The sequence below is a fragment of the Dryobates pubescens genome, chromosome 15 (genome assembly GCF_014839835.1).
Source record: "Dryobates pubescens isolate bDryPub1 chromosome 15, bDryPub1.pri, whole genome shotgun sequence".
Taxonomy (NCBI): domain Eukaryota; kingdom Metazoa; phylum Chordata; class Aves; order Piciformes; family Picidae; genus Dryobates; species Dryobates pubescens.
In genome coordinates this window covers 333,449-354,167 of record NC_071626.1, presented here as the reverse complement: position 1 = coordinate 354,167, position 20,719 = coordinate 333,449, and positions in this window count along the sequence as shown.

The following is a 20,719-nucleotide window of genomic DNA, read 5'->3' as shown; positions in this document are numbered from 1 at the left end:
TGGACATCTCCCAGTTACCTGTAGAGGGTACCCAGAAGCTTTGGCAGCTTGTGGCTACCAAGCAGGTAGGTGCCAAGGGAAGTGCAGTGAGGAAAAAGCAAGCAGACAAAAGCCCTGCACCAGAGGACAGAGCTGTGGTGCTGGGGGCCACGGGTTGGCACCACCCTTGGCAGAGTTAGAGACTGGTTGGGCTGGATGCTCTCCAAGATCTATTCCAACCAAAACCCTTCTGGGATTGCAGGTGAAGCCTGTGCCATCCAGGAGAGATGCTCCTCCCTCCCTCTCTCCGGGGCAGGGATGAGAGCCTTCAGGAGGAAAGGCAAGTGGGCAGCTGGAGCATTTCAGACAGCTCTGGCAGATGGCCTCACCCACCACAGGGTTTTGGCCAGGGGCTCTTCAAGGGCCTAGCCCAGGCTGTCGAAGGGCTGTCCTGGGGAGTCTGTGCTTGCCACAGAGCCACACAAGGCTTGCCTTGGAAGGGACCCTGAAGGCCATCCAGTTCCAGCCCCCCTGCCATGGGCAGCAACTCCTGCTCCAGGCTGATCACTCCAGGTGCAAAATAATGAGCAGGATCTGGCCCTGCTGATTCCCTCAGTCACCCTCCCTGTCGCAGAACCATCTCACTTCTGTGCTCTGAATCATTGCTCCTCTGCCCTGAAGCAAGGTCAGGTCCCTCTGTGTGCTTCCAGAACCAGCTAAGGACACCACCTGCTATAAACTGGCAGCAGAGCTGAGGCTGTTGGAATCCCTGCAGCCAGGCAGCTCTCAGCACAAGGGGAGGCTCTGGGGGTCTTGTGGGCTTTAAAGGCCAGAGGAGCCTCTCAGTATGCCTCTGGTGAGCCAAGCAGCTAGAGCAGCTCCTGTGCCCATCCCCATCTCAAGCAGGCATCAGCAGAGTACCCAAGCTGTCCTACCAACAGCATGCTGTGGAGCTTTGCTTTAGAGTTAGAGAATCATTTGGGTTGGAAAAAACCCTTGAGATCCACTCCATCCTAACTGTGCCAAGGCTGGGGCCAACCCATGGCCCTCAGCACCATACCTCTGCCTCTCTGAAACACCTCCCAGGCAGGGCACCTCCCTGGACAGCCTGTTCCAGGCTCTGAGAACCCTTTCAGCCAAGAAGTTTCTTCTCATGTCCATCCTAAACCTCCCCTGGGGAACCCGAGACCCTCTCATCTCCCGCTGTCACTTGTTACTAGGGAGCAGAGCCCAACCCCTACCTGGCTGCAGCCTCCTCTCAGGGAGCTGCAGAGAGCAAGGAGGTCTCCCTCAGCCTCCTCTTCAGGCTGAACACCCCCAGCTCCCTCAGCTGTTCCTCCCCAGCCCTGTTCTCCAGACCCTTCCCCAGCTCTGTTGTCCCCCCTCTGGACCTGCTCCAGCCCTGCTCCTTCTTGTAGTGAGAGCCCCACACATGAGTGAAGACATCTGCGACTCCCATGTCAGTCCCAGCAGTGCTATCAGAAGCCCTCGAGCAGCCTGCTCCACTGGAGGTGTCCCTGCCCATGGCAGGGGCTTGGAACTGGATGCTCTTTAAGGTCCCTTCCAACTCAAAGTCTTCTGTGAATCCACTGCCAGACACTGCTGCGGGGAGCCTGCCAGCCCACACTGTCAGGGCTGCTTTCAGACCTCACTGCACACAACGCTGCAGTCATGAGAGCTCTGCTTTAGAGGGCAGGAAGGGAGCAGCAGAAAGGAGTTCCACAGCCCTGGACTCATCCATGTGGGATGATACAGCAGCACTGCTCACTGAAAGCTACCTGTGACCAGCCCTGCGCTGGGTCACAGCAGGGCAGGGCTTGGAAGGCAGCTCTGGAGACCATCCCTGCCAGAGCAGGGTCACCCAGGGTCAGTCCCACAGGGACACAGCCAGGTGGGTTTGGAATTCTCCAGAGAAGGCTCCACAGCCTCTCCGGGCAGCCTGCTGCAGGACTCTGCCCCCTCCCAGGTGTGAATGGCCACGTCTGGGCTGCTGTCTGTGACCAAATGATGCCAACTCTCTCCAACACCTCTGCCTAGAACACCTCCCACCCCAGGGTACCACACCCTGTGCGCTGCCCCTAACAGCTTCATTTGTGTTTGATCCCGGACGGCTCTTCTCTGATGTCTGCCCCCAGACCACAGCTACCCCAGACCACAGCTATTGACCGGCACTGAGCAGATGCCTCTCAGGCTGCTCTTGTGCAAGCTCAGCAGCCCCGGCGCTCTCAGCTGCAGTCCCCGCACCAGACCGCACTGGAATCCGGGGCCCTTGATCCCCCGGAGCAGGGTGGCCGGAGGCAGGCAGGGGAGAGGCAGGCAGGGGAGAGGCAGGCAGGCAGGCAGGCAGGCAGGGGAGAGGGGGGCGGCGGGGGCGGCGCTACCCCGCGGGCCTGGCCCTCAGCGCGGCCGCAGCGCTCCCAGCGCCGCCGCCCAGCCGCCGCGCGGCGCCTCCCGGGGCTCTTTAAATAGGAGCTATAAATACAGCGGCGGCAGCCGCTCCCCATTGGCCGCCGAGACATAAACACGGCGGCGGCAGCCGCTCCCCATTGGCCGCCGCCTGTCTCATTTGCATAGTGGGCAGGGGCAGCGGCTCACGTGGTGGCGGCGGGCGGAGCCGGGGCGGCAGCCGTGACCCCGTGGGCGCGAAGTGGGGGTGGGAGCGGGGCCCGGAGCGGAACAGGGCAGTAAGCCACAGCTCTGCCCAGGCGGCCCGGCCCGGCTCGGCACATGCCAACCTGGCACGGCACAGCCCACGACAGCGCAGGACTGCATCCTCTCCTGCTACAGGAAGGGCACGTCCGGCAGAGGCGTGCCGTGTCATGCAATGCCGTGCCTCACCTTACCCTCCCCAGCCATGCACCACTTCATCCTGCCAGCAAGACCAGGGCAGGGATTGTCCCCACAGACTTAGCACTAGGAGGAGTGGGGGCACACCTGGGTTCAGTTTTGTGTCCTTCACTCCAAGGACAGTGAGCTGCTGGAGCAGGACCAGAGAAGAGCAACCAAGCTGGGGAAGGGTCTGGAGAACAGGGCTGGGGAGGAGCAGCTGAGGGTTGTTTAGCCTGGAGAAGAGGAGGCTGAGAGAGACCTCATTGCTCTCTGCAGCTCCCTGAGAGGAGGCTGCAGTGAGGTGGGGATTGGGCTTTGCTCCCTAGCAATAGGTGATAGGATAAGAAGAAATGGCCTCAAGTTGCACTGGGGGAGGTTTAGGTTGGACAGCAAAGAAATTTCTTGACTGAAAGGGTTCTCAGAGCCTGGCCCAGGCTGCCCAGGGAGGTGGCTGAATGCCCATCCCTGAAGGTGTTTCAGAGAGGCAGAGCTGTGGTGCTGAGGGCCGTGGGTTAGCCCCAGCCCTGGCAGAGTTAGGGAATAGTTGGGCTGGATGATCTGAAAGGGCTTTTCCAACCAAAGCAACACCAAGATTCCATGCATGGCATTGAACAGCTTTGCAGGGCACTGCTCTGCCCTGTTCATGGCTTTGCTCTGCACCACGCCACATCTCCCATCACAGGAGGTGTCCCAAAGCTCATCCACACACAGCCCTGGCCCTTCCATGTGGGCCAGCTCCAGATTGCCACCAGACCGGAGCCACCCTCAGTCTGCAGCCCAGCACAGCCAGGAGACCCAGAGTGATGCAGGACTCAACAGCTGGGCCCCCTGGGCAGGGGGTGGAAGGCAGGGAAGGCAGGAGGCAGAGGATTGCTTGGGAGAGAAGAGACTTTAGTGTCTTCTAAATTTTCCCCCTTTTGCCCCCACTTCCCCCCACCACCTTTTTTTCCCCTTCATCCCTTTCCCCCTTTTTCCCTTTTCCCCTCATATTTTCTTTTTCCTTTTTATTATTCCTTCCTTTTCATTATTCTTTTGTTATTATAATCATTATTATTATTTCCTTTTCCCTTTTTTCTCTTTTCTTACTCTTTTGTTTGGTTTCCTTTTCCAGCATGTAACAGCTCAGCAATGCAACTGAGTTGCCAGTACGTGGGGATCAGGCTGAGGTGTTTGCCTCAGACCTGTGGCACACTGAGTTGAATGCTTGTCACAATCTCAGCTTTAATGAGTTGTTGTTGTTAAAACGCTTTGGGCTCTCCTGGCTGCCCAGGAGGATGCACGGTGGCAGCTGCAAGGATGGCACAAGCAGGGAGAGAGAAGAGAGCCAAACCTAAGTGCAGAGCAAGCCAGAGCTGCTGTACGGAAGGGCTGCAGATTTGGGCAGCGACCCCAAGGCCAGCGGGGTGGGTGTGGGTGGGAGGTCATCTGCCGGCACTCAGCAGGCAGTGGAATTCTTTTCCTACACGCTGCCTTTCGCAGGGATTTGCTGTGAGCTGTGCTGACCTAGATCCGCCTGAGGAGCTGAGCGCCTCCGGCGTGCAGGCACAAGCACCCTGCGGGCTGTGCAGTTGCTGCCGAGCAGCTCTAATTACACCTGGCTTCATTTAAACACAGCCGCAGCTCCCTTGCTGCTCGGCCCGCAGCGGAACGGGGGAGGGCAGCTGCTGCTCCTCCTTCCCTCTCCGCTCTTCCTCACTCTCCTGCAGGAGTGGCTCTCACAGAGCAAGTCTGGAGCTGGGAGAAGATCTCCTTGCAAAGCCAGCAAGGTTGGACATCAGGAGGAAGCTCTGCAGAGGGAGGCTGGGGAGACACTGGCACAGGCTGCCCAGGGAGGGGGCTGAGGCTCCATCCCTGCAGACATTCAAGTTCAGCCTGGCTGTGTCCCTGGGCAGCCTGCTCCAGCTGGAGCTGTCCCTGCTGCCTGCAGGGGGTTGGGCAAGGGGACCTTGGAGGGTCCCTTGCAGCCCGGTGCAGCCTGTGACTGGGAGCATTGCCTTGCCGCCTAGCTGGTGCCTGCCAGCTCGGTGGATGCAGGAACCTCGTTAGGGCTGCTGCTGTTATCTGTGTGTCCTGAGCCCTGCTCAGAGGGCCTGGTCTCTGCAGCCTGAGGACCGGAGCGGGGCTCCGAGGGTACAGATGAGTGACTCCAAGGGCACTCCTGACAAGAAGCTTTTGTTCTTCTCTCTGCCCCCACCGCCGCTGTGGGTTCCTTAGTCTGAAGCTGGGGCTGGTCTCCCCCGGGAGTTGCGGGTCTGGGAGCTGCCCTACCCCCACCCCTGGGCAGTTCAGAGCAAACGAAGTGCCTGGGAGTGAAGCGGTTGTGTAAAGTCAGCCCCGCGGCTCCCCCAGCTGCTGCCTCTCCGAGAGGGACCCCACCCAGCCCTCAGATAATCATCGCAAGCGCTTCCACCAGCGCTGCTTCCTTCTGCATTCCTGCTGTTAACTCCATCAGCCCGGCCGCCAGCTCCGCGGCAGAAGGGTTCCTCGGGCTCCGGGCTAGCACAGCCCTGGCCCTTGTCCTGCAGAATGTGCCGAGTGCCAAGGAGGCTGCCGTCGAGTGCCAAGGGAGCAGGAGTGGAGAAGCAGCAGGGTGAGGAATGCAGGGGGTGCACGGCCAGGCTGCGCTGAGCTGTGGATGTGGAGCTCTGCAGTGTCACCTCCTTGGGACATCCCTGCTGCACCCTGCTGCTTGGGCTCCCATGGGGCAGCGACAGCTCTGCCGCCAAAGGGCTCGGGGCTCCTGCCGCCAAAGGGCTCGGGGCTCCTGCCGCCAAAGGGCTCGGGGCTCCTGCCGCCAAAGGGCTCGGGGCTCCTGCCGCCAAAGGGCTCGGGGCTCCTGCCGCCAAAGGGCTCGGGGCTCCTGCCGCCAAAGGGCTCGGGGCTCCTGCTTCCAGGCAGGCAAGAATCCCTCCGACAGCAGGATGTGGCCAAGTGCAGACTGCAGAACCGGGCTCAGGCTGGCACCTGGGACAAAGAAAATCCTGTGTGGCAAAATGGTTTACAGAGCAAGCCTCGGAGGGCTGGGGCTGTCCGGCCTGGAGAAGGGAAGGCTCAGGGAGGCCTTAGCACCGTGGACCAGCACCTACAGGGTGGCCACCAGAAGGAGGGAGACTCCCTTTGTGCAAGGAGTCCCAGGAGAAGGCAAGGGGTGGTGGGGACAAGGTACTGCTGGGGAGAGTCCCAGGGGGCCCCAGAGGAAGCTGTTCTGCATGAGCACAGCTGGGAATTGCAATCATCTCCCAAGGGCAGTGGTGGAGCCCCCTGCATGGGGCAGTTTGAAGGCTCAGCTTGGCAGGGTCCTGGGCCAGCTCATTGCAGCTGCACCAGCACCTAGCAAGGTTGGAGCAGATGGCCCTTGGGGTCCTTCCCACCTGGCACTCTGAGAGGATTGGAGGTGAGGTCTGAGCAGAGCAGAGCCAAGGGGCAGAATCCTCTCTCTTGCCTTGCTGGCCACACTCCTCTGGCTGCAGCCCAGCACACAGCTGCCTGCTGGGCTGCATCCTGAACCCGAGGGGTGCCCTCTCCCTGTGCAGAGCATCGAGGGGCGGGCGGCAGAGCTCGGGCACGGCGAGCGGCAGGGCGGGGCGGGCAGTGCCTGGCTGGCAGCGGCATCCCGGACAGTTTTCCAGCTTTTCCAAGAGATGGCAGTCTCCGCATTGCAGCCGCCGCGCAGCGGGCACCGCGCCGGGCAGCGGGCACCGCGCCGGGCCGGCCCCCGCCGCCGCCCGGGCTCTGCCCTCGGCGCCCACCGCGGGCAGCTCCGCGCCGCCCGGGCTGAGCCCCCAGCCCCTAGCTGTGCCGGCAGGGTCCCTGCCGCGCTGGCCAGGCCTGGCTGCCCTCACCCCGAGCAGCCCAGAGGCTGCCTGGCTTCAGGCTGCGTTTGTAGCATCACAGCGCGGCAGGGATTCGATGGGACCCCCGGAGCTCACCCAGTCCAAGCCCCCTGCCGGGGCAGGGGCACCCAGGGAAGGGCACCCAGGGACACAGCCAGGGGGGGTTGAAGGCCTCCAGAGATGGAGTCTCCACCACCTCTCCGGGCAGTCTGCTCCAGGGCTCTGCCAGCCTTCAGTTGGAGAAGTTCCTCCTCCTGTTTGATAGGAATCAAAGGTCAGCAGAATCACAGAGCAGTTTGGGTTGGAAAAGACCTTAAGATCATCGAGGCCAACCATCACCCAACTACAGGAGACCCTTACCCCTGCTGACACCCTGTGCAACAGTCTGTACCTTTAGAGATGATCCAGGAGGCTGCCAGCTTGAGATCAGTTGATCTGTTTGCAACTGAGCCACTTCATTCCTACAGCTGAGGGCTTCTTGGAGTGCAGTTCTTCAGGACTTCAGGGCCAGAGGGGCTGGTCAGGTCAGGCTGTCTGACCTCTTGTGTACCAGCTCCCATCTGGACACTTCTCCTGCTAGTGCCAGAGCCAGGGGCAATGGCTTTGAGCTGGGAGAGGGCAGGTTGAGACTGAGATGAGGAAGAGATTGTTGACAGTGAGGGAGGGGAGACTCTGGCACAGGCTGCCCAGGAGGCTGTGGATGTCTCCTGCCTGGAGGTGTCCCAGGCCAGGCTGGATGAGGCCCTGAGCAACCTGGGCTCGTGGGAGGTGACCCTGCCCATGGCAGGGGGCTGGAGCTGGGTGAGCTATGGGGTCCCTTCCAACTCAACCCATGCTGTGATTCCATGAACCTATGCCCCCAGTGCTGCCTGACATTTCCTATTCTTTATTCCCATTATGGTTATTTAACAAACAGGAGCACGAAGCTTGGACCAGCAAAAAGCCTCTGAGGGCCAGGCAGGGGGTGCCTGCTGGGCTAGGGTCCCCCTGCAAGCCCTGATGTGATGGCCCTGGGACAAGGTAAGGTCTCAGCTGCGTGGAGCAGGAGTGAGGAACACCACCACTACCAGACACTGCAGAGGGGATTTGGGGATCAAGAGGTCTGAGATTTCCCCAGCACTTCCATGCTCAGTGCTCCACCCCCAGCAAAACCACAGCCACACTTCCCCTCCAGCCCAGCCAGGCTCTCTGCAGCTGTGTGCTGGTGACCCTCTCTGCTGGAATGGAGCTGCCAGCTCAGGCTGTCTCCTGGAAGCACCCTGCCCCAGCCTGGCTGCTGCTGCAGCCCTGAGCCCCCTGCGTTTGCTGCAAAACTGCTGCCAGGACAGGCACAGTCCTGGGCAGTGCAGCTGAGGGGGAAGAGCAAAGAGGAGAAAACTACTGTTGAGCTCCTTATTGTCTGGCAGGGTCCTGAAGCTGACTTCCACAGCACTGCCCAGGCCCCCAGGAGCACCTAGGCAGGTTGTTTCCCTGCTCCTGTGTGTGTTGGGAAACCACTGCTCCTTCTGTGTGCCTCAGGCTGTTCCAGAGAGCATGGGGTCAGCCAGGAAGGATGGGGAAGACCCTTCATGCCCCGTCAGCACATCACTGCTCCCTGCACTCAGAGCTTTGTCCTCCACAAGCCTCTCACCACTTGCCCTGCTGAGACCACACCTGGGGCACTGTGCCCAGTCCTGAGCTCCCCAGTTCAGGAGAGACAGAGATCTGCTGGAGAGAGTGCAGTGCAGAGCTAGGAGGGTGGTAGGGATGTGCATGCAGCAGATGTGCTTGCAAGCAGAAGAAAGAGGGCAGCAGAAGGACATCTCATTGTCAGCCCAGGCTGCTCAGGGCCTCATCCAGCCTGGTCTTGAACACCCCTAGGCAGGAGGCAGCCACAGCCTCCCTGGGCAGCCTGTGCCAGAGGCTCACCACCCTCACTCTTAACAATTTCTTCCTCATCTCCAGTCTCAGTCTCCTCTCTTCCAGCTCAAAGCCATTGTCCCTGGTCCTGGCACCCCCAGCCCTTGTCCAAAGTCCTTCCCAGCTCTTCTGGAGCCCTTCAGGTACTGGAAGGCTGCTCTGAGGTCTTGCCGGAGCCTTCTCTTCTCCAGGCTGAACAGCCCCAAGTTAAGTGCAGCTCAGGGTGCTCTGCAGTCAGTGTAGACCCCTATGGCCCAAAGCTTTTCTCCATGGGGTGCTGAGCAGGCAGCTGCCTGTGCTGAAGTTCCATGCTGGACATGAGATGCTTCTGCTCTGCCAGGTGAGCTCATTCCCAAAGCCAGGCTTGGCAGGAGCAGGCTGCTCGGAGAGAGGTCCTGGAGGCCCCTGCCCTGGAGGTGTTCAAGGCCAGGCTGGATGAGGCCTTGGAGCATCCTGGGCTGGTGGGAGGTGTCCCTGCCCATGGCAGGGGGTTGGAGTGGATGATCTCCGAGGTCTCCTCCAGCCTGAGCCATGCTGTGACCCTGTGCAACCCCAGGAGATGCAGTGGGAGGAGCAGAAGCCAGGGGCCGGGACCCGGGAGGAGGCAGCGGCAGGGATTGTCTCTTCCCACTGAAACGTGAGCTGAGTTGGTTCCTTGTCTGCAGCCTGCATCTGCCCCTGAAGCTCAAGTAGTGCTCCTCAGCAACAGGAAACGTCCTGAGTGACAGCCAGGCTGGCTGGGGCTGAGGCTTCAAAGTGCTGCCTCCACCACTGCTGCTGGGTTATTTTTAACCTGCTCACAACCTCCACAGCTGAGCCTTTGGATCAGGAGTGAAAGTCACCAAGAGCAGCAGCAGAGCCATCAGCAGGGGGCTGCACTTCTGGGGGAATGGGAGGCAGCAGCTCAGCTCCGGAGCTCAACAGCTAGTGCAAGAGGTTGTGCATTGGAGACAGGGAGGAGTGAAGGTACACCATCTGGAGGCGACTTCTGAGGGTGGGGAGGCACTGCAGCAGGCTGCCCAGGGGAGCTGTGGCTGCCTCCTCCCTGGAGGTGTCCAAGGCCAGACTGGATGAGGCCCTGAGCAACCTGGGCTGGTGGGAGGTGTCCCTGCCCATGGCATGGGGTTGGGGCTGGATGAGCTTTGGGGTCCCTTCCAGCCCAAGCCATTCTGTGGTTGCTCTATGCACACTCCTGTAGACTCCAGATGTTGCCAGCTGTGAGCCTGCTGGTTGCAAACACAGTGAGCAAGGACAGAAACCTGCAAAAGCAGAAAGCGGTGCTGGCCTGCAGCAGGCAGCTGAGCACCAGTCCCACAGCACCTTCTCCCCTGACACCAACAGCCTCTGCCCTAAGCACCTCTGTGGTGGAGCAAACCAGGAGCCTCTTGCCCCTCTGCCTCTGCTCACTGCTGGGGAGAGCCAGCAGGGATGTGCTCTGCACAGCAGTGCTCACCGAGGGGAATGAGGGCTCAGTGCTAATCTTCAATGGCAGAGCTGGGTGTTAGCAGCTCCCCTGCCAGCATCGAGGGAGTGACTTCATAATTCAGTGCACAGAGCTGCAAATGCAGTGCCAGGAATGGAGCTGAGCTGCCTGCTGCAGAGGTGTGAGACAGGGAGAGCCAGGGCAGCAGGGCTGCATCCCAGAGCCCCAGGGAGCAGAGGAGTTCCCATAGAGTCAGAGTGGTTTGGGTTGGAAGGGACCTGAAAGATCTTCCAGTTCCAGCCCCCATGGGATTTACTCTGGGTGACCCTGCTCTGGCAGGGGGGCTGGGCTGGATGATCTCCAGAGGTCCCTTCCAACCCCCACCAGGCTGGGACCCTCTGACTCTGCATCTTCCATCCCAGCTCTTCCTCGAGGGGGCACAGAGATCCCTCTGTGTCACCCAGGGCCAAGCCAGGAGCAGAGCCCCATGGCCAGAAGAGTGCTCTGGGGTCTCTCTGCTGGGGACCCTCAGATGGGGGCACATTTTTCTCTCTGGGTTGAGGCCCTGCTGCAGTGACACCCCAGGGCAGAGCTCCAGCAGGCCACAGCTCACTCGATTCTCCCCCAGGTCTGTCACTGGAGGGGTTCCCACGCACAGCTCACGCTGTGGGCAGACGCTGGCAGCAGCCTGGCACCACGGGGAGCAGTTCATGGGAGCACTGCTGGGTACAAGGAGTGACTCAAGGGCTTCCCAGGACAGCTCCACACCTCTGGCTGGCACCAAGTGCTGGATGTCCCATGCAGGGGACAGGTTTGTGCTGATGGCCAACCACCAACCCAACACCCCCATGCCCACCCAGCTGTGCCCCCAGCTGCCATGGCCACGCGTCTCTGTGTGGATGAGCTGCAAGGTCCCTTCCCACCCAACCCATGCCATGACTGAGCTCACACACAGCTCAAGTCTGGGCCTGCAGCTCCACATGGCCCTGCTCAGCACCCAGCACAGCTGCTCTCAGGGGGACTGAGCAGAGCTCCCTCTGCTCCGGATAAAATCTCTGTATCAATTCATTGCTAATACACAGAATACACCAGGTTGGAAGAGACCTTCAAGATCATCACATCCAACCCATCAACCAATCCAACACCACCCAAACAACTAACCCAAGGTACCAAGCACCCCATCAAGTCTCCTCCTGAACACCTCCAGTGATGGGGACTCCACCACCTCCCCAGGCAGCCCATTCCAATGTGCAATCACTCTCTGTGTAGAACCTCTTCCTAACATCCAGCCTGAACCTCCCCTGGCACAGCCTGAGACTGTGTCCCCTTCAGCAGCTCAGAGCTGGCTCAGGCCTGAGTTAGTCGCTGAACACTGCTCACTGTTCAGCCTCTGCCTTTCTCTGGGGGACTGCTCCAGAGAGAGCCTCTCCTCGTGTCCAGGCAAGGCTCTGCAGATCTGTTCTGGAAATGACTTCAACTCTTTTCTTCTCATGCTTCACAGGGCTCAGCCCAGACCTTTGCCTGTTTCACACTAAACCTTCAAGAGCTGCCAAGGGAGCTGGGGGGGTGGGGGTCTCTGTTCCCTCACTTTGCAGGGAAGGGCAGAGGGAGCAGGGAGCTGCCCATGGGCATTTCACAGAACCACAGAAGGGGTTGGGTTGGAAGGGACCTCCAAGACCATCCAGGGCCAACCCCCTGTGTGCTCTGTGCAGTGAATGAGTCTCCTCCAGCATGCTCTGGGAGGTGAGAGAGTTCACAGAGCACCTGGTGTTGGCAGGGACCCTCTGAGGGCATCCTGTCCAACCCCCTGCAGGCAGCAGGGACAGCTCCAGCTGGAGCAGGCTGCACAGGGACACAGCCAGGCTGAATGCCTCCAGGCACAGGGCCTCCAGCAGTGAGTGGGGCAGAGGGGGAAGGGGCAGCAGCATGCCAGCCCCTGCAGGAGGGCTTGGCTGAAGGGCAGCCCAGCTCTGGGAGTGCTGAGGGGTTCAGCTTCTGCTGGGGACAGAAGCAATTCCCTTCATTCCCTGCTCACAAAGAGTTAAAAATCAAGTGGAAAGAGCTGAACTTTCTGAAGGCTGTCCTGGCCCAGGTTCTGCTGGAGCCTTGCATCAGCCCAGCCCTGACTGAAGGAGACAGGACAGCAGCGTCCACTCAGCTCAGCTGCAGCTCTCTGGATGGTTATTGCCAGTGGCTGCAGTTCAAGGCAAGTGAGCTGTGAGTAAGGAGGAATGGAGCACAACAAAACAACCCCAGGGACTTACCTGGAGAGCATCTGGAGCTTGGCACCAACACCCAGCAGCCTGGCCAGGGGAGCTCACTGCAGTGCACGGAGGTGAGGAGCTGAGGCTGCTCCAGGCCACAGCCAGGGACTGTTGCTCTGCTGTCCCCAGCTGCTGACACCCTGAGCTCTGCCAAACAGCTCGCTGCTCCCCATGGGATGTTCCTGCTGCCCTCTGCTTGCCAAGGCACCCACTGGGTGTCACTCGAGTGGAGTCTTCCAACCACAGCCAGATGTCTGCTTGCTTGTGCAAGAGAAGCAGCAGCAGCAGCAGCAGGAGGTGCCCTGTGCAGCCCCACACAGGCACTCAGGTGGCCTCCTCCCGGTGAAACCCTGCCCCTTCTGCCAGACTGACCTGCTCTGGCCTCCCAGTGAGAGTCACAGGTAGGAAACACAGATCTGCCTCAAAGCAGGACAATAAAAGGAGGCCTTCTGCTTGCTGCTGTGCCTCGTGGTGGGGCAGGGCTTCACAGGGGTTCTCTCAGCACTCTGCACTTCTGAAGACACTTTAGAAGGACTTTGCTCCTCCAGACCATTCCCCAGCTATGTGTAGCTGTCAGGATAAGGCAGCAGTGGCACACATGGGACCTGTCCTGGGAGATCACAGAGACACAGGCTGGGACCCTCAAAGTCATCCTGTGGAGGAGAAATGAATGGAGCAGGAATGGCAGAGGGAGGGCACAGAGGAGGAGAGGGCTTTCCCCTTCTATCTAACCCTCTGGCCAGGCAAGCAGGGCAAGCACAGGGCTGCAGCTCTGCCTGGCAGGCTCTGCCTTGGCTCTGGATGTGCAGGAGCACCAAGCACACTTCCTTTTACCAGCACAGCTCCTCCCTCTGCTCCTTTCCCTTCCACATTCTTCCCAGAGCACAGTGAGGACCTGCTCCAACTCTCCAGCCACTTGGTTCCTGCTCTGCTCCTGGAGGAGCAGCCTTGTGGAAGAGCTGCTGACAACTGTTGTGTTCTTGAGCCAAACCTGTTTATGCCAAGACAGATTTGTTCATTTCTCCCCTCCCTTCCTCCTTCTCCAGTATTTTCCCTCTCCCAGACTCCTAACAAGGCAGGGAAGCAGTGAGCAGAGGGAGCCTGAGTGTGCCCACATCACCTCACCTGCAGGGTGCTGCAGCCATCCTGCACCCTGCCTGGCACAGGTGATGCCAGCTGAGCAGCCTGAAGTGCAGCAATGCACAATTCCACTCCCAGCACAGCTTCTTGGGAACAGCAGGGCCAGGAGTGGGTGAGGAGAAAAGGGTCCCATGTGGCAAGGACCCTGCTAGTTGGGCAGCCCTGGCAGTCTCTGGGAAGCAGGATAAACAGTTACAGCCCTGGCATGAATGTTTGATAAGGGAAATGATAAGGAACTGGCTGGGGGTGGCTTGGAAAAAGAGTCACTGGAAAAGCCTTGGGAGCAGGAGGGATGGAGCAGGCTGAGGGCTCTGCAGAGGAGGCTCCTAAGGGGATGCTTTGCCTGGCTGACAGCACAGGCACAGCTCCAGCTCCTCCTTTTCACAGAGCACAGAATGGGTTGGGCCCTCCAAGAGCATCCAGCCCAACACCACCACTGAGCCACGTCCCACCTGCCAGCATCTTCCAGGTCACTTCTAACCCCAACCATGAATGGAGCCACGAGATGTAATCAGTGCCCCCCCATGGCATTTCCTGTGGCTGCCAACCCCCCCAGGGAAGCAGGGGCAGAGAGGAGTCAGCTCACCTGGTGGAGAAGGGAAACCTCTCAGCTGGGCTGAGGCAGCAGGACACACTCTCCCTCAGCCATCCCTGACTGGGCAGAGCTGAATGCTGAGGGGAAAACTCCAGGCTGCTGTGTGCCTCCCCAGGCAGAGGAGAGGAGAGGAGGCTGGCAGGGAGCAGAGGCTGCTGGTTTGTGGGTAAGAGAAGGGCCAAAAGCAAAAGGAGGGAAGGCAGGACAAGGCTGCAGGTGAATGTTTCATGAGGAGCATTTGGAGGCACGGAGGCTCTCCTGCAGAGCAGTGAATCTTTCATGCAAAAATTGCTGCAAAAGGCAATTCTTCCAAAAAGAAATCAGCTCTGCTCTGCAGCAGGGCAGGACTTAATAATTCAGGTGCAGGCTGAGAGGCTTCACTGCCGTTCCAGTGCCTTCCTGGGGCTCAGTTCCTGCCTCCCTCAGGTGAGAGCAGCAAGCCCCAGCCGGCAGCCCCGGCACACCAGGCGCCTGCGCTGCTGCAGGCTGCCCCAGGCTGGAGCAGCCTGCGGGGGTGGCTCTGGGCAGCAGAATGCAAGGAAGGGATAAATAAAGACCAAAGACCCCTGGAGAGCCACGGGATGGAGGCAGCAGCAGGACCTGCAGCTGGTGCCAGGGCCACAGGTTTTTGTGGGAAGCAGTCACTGGAAAAGCCTTGGGAGCAGGAGGGATGGAGCAGGCTGAGGGCTCTGCAGAGGAGGCTCCTAAGGGGATGCTTTGCCTGGCTGACAGCAGAAACACAGCTCCAGCTCCTCCTCCTCATGGAACACAGAGTGGGTTGGGAAAGACCTCCAAGAACATCCAGTCCAGCATCAACCCAACACCACCACAGCCCCTGAACCATGGCCCCAGGTGCCATGGCCACAGGTTTCTGGAACATCTCCAGGGAGGAGGCAGCCACAACCTCCCTGGGAGGGTGAGCTCAGGCTCCTGGACAGTTCACCTATGGACCAACATCATCTCCTTTCCAAGACCAACTCTTCCTGCCACTGGGTTCCTGTCCTCCCTGACACAGGCCCCATTTGGTGATGATTTTCACTCCTGGTTTCACTCCATTGGCTGTGCTCCTCCAGACAACTTCCTGCTCTCCCCTGCCTGGCTCTTGCTGGCTTCTCTTGCACACCTCCTCTGGAATTTCAGGGTTGGAGCTGGATGATCTCTGAGGTTCCTCCCAAGCCAGCCCATCCCACGAATCTCTGGACTGCAGCAGCAAGCCTCCAGTGCCAGCAGGAGCCCAGGGAACCTTCACAGAGCACAGAGTCAAGGTCGCCCAAGCACCACAGCAGGAATCCTGGAGCTGCAGTCCCTCCTCTCTGACAAGCTGAGCCAGGCCTTTGTTTAACTGATGAACACTTAAAAAGTATGGACTGGCCCTGATGGGCTGGCTGGGGAGTTAATGAGGCAGCACATTCCTCGGGATGGGATCAGAGCAGCTTGGCTGAGGCTCCTGAGCTGCGAGGCTGCTGTGCCAAACCCCTGCGCTTCCAGGCCAAGCATTCCGCTGCTTCCCGGGGCTGTTCCCAGCCCCTGCTCTCCCCCAGTGTGACTCCTTCTGATTTCCAGGAACCAGCCTCTTTGCTTCCCCATTCCTGACCCTTCCTTACAACACAGAGTGAAGTGTTTAGCTGTTTGGCCTCAGGGGGTTATGTCTAATCCAGATGCAGAGCTTCCATCCCCGCTGCTCTTAGTGTGGTCTCAGGGCTGCATCTCATTGCCCTGTGCCCTCCAGCCCCCAGGATGTTCTGACAGGCTTCTCCCTAAGCCCTATCCCATATTCTGCAGCTCCCTGGAAACTGCTTGGAGCCACATGGGGGTTGGCTTCTTCCCTAGGAAAAAGGCATAGGAGGAGAGAAAATGCACTCAAGCTGCACCAGGGGAGGTTCAGGTTGGACATAGAAGAAACTTCTTGACTGAAAGGGTTCTCAGAGCCTGGCCCAGGCTGCCCAGGGAGGTGGCTGAATGCCCATGCCTGGAGGTGGTTCAGCGAGGCAGAGCTGTGGTGCTGAGGGTCATAGCTGAGCCCCAGCCTGGGCAGAGTTGGTGAATGTCTGGACTCAGTCTTTGAGGTCTTTTCCCACTGAAAGGATTCCATGATCCTGGAGAAGGGGCTCAGGTTCCACTGTTCCCACTCCCAACTTTCATGCACATAAAAATATTGAACTACTACAGCAGCAGCCTTGGGGTTGTGAAATGTGGGCTCAGCACCACAGAATCACAGAACTGGCAGGGCTGGAAGGGACCCCAAGGCTCAGCCAGTCCTAACCCCCTGCCATGGGCAGGGACACCTCACACCACAGCAGGCTGCTCACAGCCACCTCCAGCCTGGCCTTGAGCACCTCCAGGCATGAGGCTGCCACCACCTCCCTGGTACATCCCCAGGAGTACTTTTTGCTGCTGTGCCACTCTCTCCTCTGGCAGAAGCCCTTTGCTCTCCCCCCAGCCCATCGTGGTGCCTGCCAGCCCAGCAGAAGCTCTGCTGCCGTTGGAGCAGGCAGCTCCTGGCCCGGGGCAGGTGTTAATTGTTTATCAGTGATGCTAATTGTGGTGACTGCAGGGCCAGCACAGCCTGGTCAGGGAGAGCCATTCTGGGGGCACATCAAAGCACAACACCCCACACCCAGCACTGCCTGGGTCTCCACACAACATTAATTCCCTGCTCATGATCTTAGGAGAAATAATCCCTTGAAAATTAATTGCCACTAGACATTAATAAGCACTTTGTTAATTAATCCAGTAAGCCAATTAGGCCCAAGGTGAACTCGAGGGCAATCAGCTCCATAGACAGTGTGAGCCTAGCCTTGGAAGTGCACTTGAGGGTTTAGGAAGCCTGGCTTGGAGCCTGGGGAGCTGTGGGGCTGCTCAATGCCCACACTCAGCCCAGGGCAGGGGCAGCCAGGAGCCATCACCACCCACAGCTGAGCTGTGTCTGCAGAGCAGCTGCTCTGGGCAGCATCTCAGACCTTGCCAGCTTGTGATTACAGCTTCCCTAAGCACAGCCAACCTGAGAGCCAACAAAAAGTCACAGCACCACAGAACTGGGTTGGAATAGCCCTCCAGCATCGACCCAACACCACCACGGCCCCAGGTGCCAGGGCCACAGGCTTCTGGAACACCTCCAGGCTTGGGGACTCCACCACCTCCCTGGGCAGCCTCTGCCAGTCCCTGACCACTCCTGCAGCAGAGAAATTTCTCCTCTCCAACCTGACCCTCCCCTGGCACAATCTCAGGCCATTGCCTCTCCTTCTGTCACCTGAGACTAGGGAGCAGAGCCCAACCCCCACCTAACCCTGCCCTGGCACAGCTGCTCTCAGGGCACTGAGACTAAACCATGAACCTTCTGCACCCTCCTGTGCCCCCTGCACATTGCTGTGGCTGAGGGCAGCCATCAACCACCTACACACAGCCCTGCACAGAGGGCACAGACAGCACCACACGAAGCAGCAGCTGGCAGAGCCACTCCTGGCTGCCCCCCTGCAGCAGGGCAGCTCCTGAATGGGCCTCATTTCCCTGCCATTGTGGAGCCTGCCCCGGTGGGTGCTGGCTGGGCTGCCCAGCCCTCGGTGCCTTAATTGCATCTTTGATATTCATGAGATAAATTAATTAGCTGCTTATTCCACCCCTGAATGGCCTGGATTCAAATAAAGCTGTCAGCTGTGAGCTATGGCAGAGGTGCCTGGGTTAAAAATAGCTCCTGAGGTGTAAATCTATCAGGCTGCTACTACCAGATTTCATTTAGCTCTGCCCTCAGCCAGGAGTTGCCTGGAGACTGCCTCATAACAAACCCACTCCAGATATTCTTTCCTGCTCTTTTCTTTTGCCTCTTCTCCTGGCACAGAGGTTTTACCCCTCCAGCCTGCATACAGGAGAGCTGTGGAAGCTGCCCAGGGTGGCATCACCTCTGCAAGCCCTCATCTAAAGGATGAGTGGCCAGAACCAAACCAAGGAACCAATGCTGTGGCTTTTGCCTTCCGTAGGGCTAAAGCTGGTCCTGCCTTGAGCCCCAGTGGTGTCATTTATGGTGGAATCATGGAGTCACTGAACGGCTCAGGCTGGAGGGGACCTCAGAGCTCAGCTCCTCCAGCCTCCCCTCCATGCCCAGGGACACCTCTCAGCCAGACTCAGCTGCTCAGGGCCTCATCCAGCCTGGCCCTCAACCCCCAGGCAGGAGGCAGCCACAGCCTCCCTGGGCAGCCTGTGCCAGAGGCTCAGCAGCCTCCTGCTGAACAACTTCTGCCTCAGCTCCACTCTAACCCTGCTCTGCCTCAGCTCCAAACCATTCCCCCTGGGCCTGGCTCCAGACCCCCTCAGCAAAAGTCTCTCTGCAGCCTTCCTGCAGGATCCCTTCAGGTCCTGGCAGCAGCTCTGAGGTGCCCCTGGAGCCTTCTCCTCTGCAGGCTGCACAGCCCCAGCTCCCTCAGCCTGTGCTCAGGGCAGAGCTGCTCCAGCTCTTGGAGCACCTCTGTGGCCCTCCTGTGACTGTTGACCCAACACCACCATCCCCACTGATCCCTGTCCCCAGGTGCCATCTCTGCAGCTTTTCTGAACACCTCCAGGGCTGGGGACTCCACCACCTCCCTGGGCAGCCTTTCAGAAAGAGTCTCCCTGCCCATGGTAGGGAGGCTGGAGATAAGCTCTGAGGTCCCTTCCATCCTGAGCCATTGTGAGATGATTCTGTGAATATCAGAGGAGATAATGGTGCCCCTGGCACCATGAAATATTCAACATTGTGAATAAAGTTGTTGCTAAAAGAGCAGCAGAGGCAGCATCTTATTAAAGGCTGTTTCCACTGATTTGATTTCAAAATTAACTCTCATTCAATCCTTTGATTATGCTTTAATATTGCAGCACTCACAGCCCAGGGGCTGCTTGTCTTTCCAGGAGCAGAAAGCAGGTTCTGCCCTGCTAGGTGAATACAAGGATTAGGGATTAGCACTGCTGCCATCTGCCCTGCCAACCCCAGCACCCTGCCAACCCCAGCACCCTGCCAACCCCAGCACCCTGCCAACCCCAGCACCCTGCCTGCAGCCTGGGGAGCTCCTTTTGCAGCTGCCCCTACAGAAGGCAGCACCTGGGCATCAGGAGGGAGCTCTGCACAGTGAGGGTGGTGAGACACTGGCACAGGCTGCCCAGGGAGGTGGTTGAGGCCCTGTCCCTGCAGACATTCAAGGTCAGAGTTGATGTGGCTCTGGGCAGCCTGCTCTAGCTGGAGGTGTCCCTGCCCGTGGCAGGGGGATGGAACTGGATGAGCTTTAAGGTCCCTCTCAACCCAGCCCATCCTGTGGGTCTCTGAAGGTGAGGGCAGCAGGCTGGGCAGTTCTGCTCTTGCTCTCCTGCTGCAGGGACAGCTGCTCTGTGGGCAGGCTCAGCAGGCTGGGCACATCCAAGCAGAGGGGGAGTTGGGCAGGACAGGATGGAGCAGCTTGCCCCAGCCAGGCAGGGCTGTGAGCACATCCCACGCCTGCTGCCAGCCCAGTGCCCAGCGTCCAGCTGGCACTCCAGGAAATGCCCTTCCGTGGGAGGAGCTGACATTTACACTGGGCACATCCCTGCCTCACCTGTGGGCATCTGCTGAGGCCTGGCAGGAGCTCTGTGGAGGAGGCTGCCCGGCTTGGTTCCAGGCTGAGCACCCCGAGCCCTGCCGGCCCCGCACGGGCGCCGCACGTCCGCAGCGCTCAGCCCGCCCCGGGACAGCTCCCTGCTCAGAGCTGCGGAGCGCAGCCGCGGGAGCCTGGGACGGCCTCGGGCTCCTCAAGTCAGCAATGCGAGGCTAAGGCTGCTCCTGAATCATTCCATCTGCTGCCTGCCACCCCCGTGCAGGCTCACGGAACCAGGGCGGCTGGAGAAGGGCTCTGAGAGCATCCAGCCAAGCGTCAAACACATGCAGAGCTCTGGAAGAGAGCAGCAACACAGCCTAGGGGCAGAAGAACTTCTCCCCAGCAGGGCTGACAGATCCCCAGGAGCTGGATGTGCTACCCCCACAGAAGGGTGCGGATGGAAGGGACCTCTGGAGGTCACCTGCTGATGCAGTCCAGTTCGAAGCCTTCAGGCTCCGAGCTCCAGTTCATGCCTCCCCCAGACCCCGAGAAGCAGAAACACCTCCTGCTCCCTGAAGAGGCAGAGGCAGCAGGGGGGCAGCAGGGTGGCACACAGAGCTCCTCAGGCACTCAGGAGAGCAGAGAGCATCGCTGAGGCCACTGCAGATGCTGCAGCCAGGGCTCCTCGAGGGCTCCCTTGTGCTGCCAATGTACCCCTTAGGGCAACAGCCCAGAGCAGGGCCTCCTGTGCAGGGCTCCGAGCTCCCCAGGGCAGCTGTTGACTTTGGGAGGGAGCAGCTAACCCTGCATGAGGTCCACACCGGCAGCTCCTCGGGAGGGGCACACCCTGCTGACCAGAGCCCTGCTGCAGGCGGAGCTGCTGCCGAGCTGTGGCCGTGCAGCTCCTCAAGTCTCCCCTCTGACACACACCAGAGCCCCTGCAAAGCAAGCCAGGGCTGCTGCCCCTGCATCAAGCAGAGGATCATGGAGTTGGTTGGGTTGGAAAAGCCCTCTGAGCCCCTCCAGTCCAGCCAACAGCTCCCCCCCCCCGTGGCCCCAGTGCCAAGGGCACAGGTTTCTTGCACAGCTCCGGGGCTGGGGCCTCCACCAGCCCCCAGGCAGCCTGTGCCAGCGCTGGGGGGGGGGGGGGGGGTGGCTGCTCTCACACCTTGGGCTCCTCCCTTGTGGTTCTCAGAGGGAAGGAGGTGCTGCAGCACGGTGTC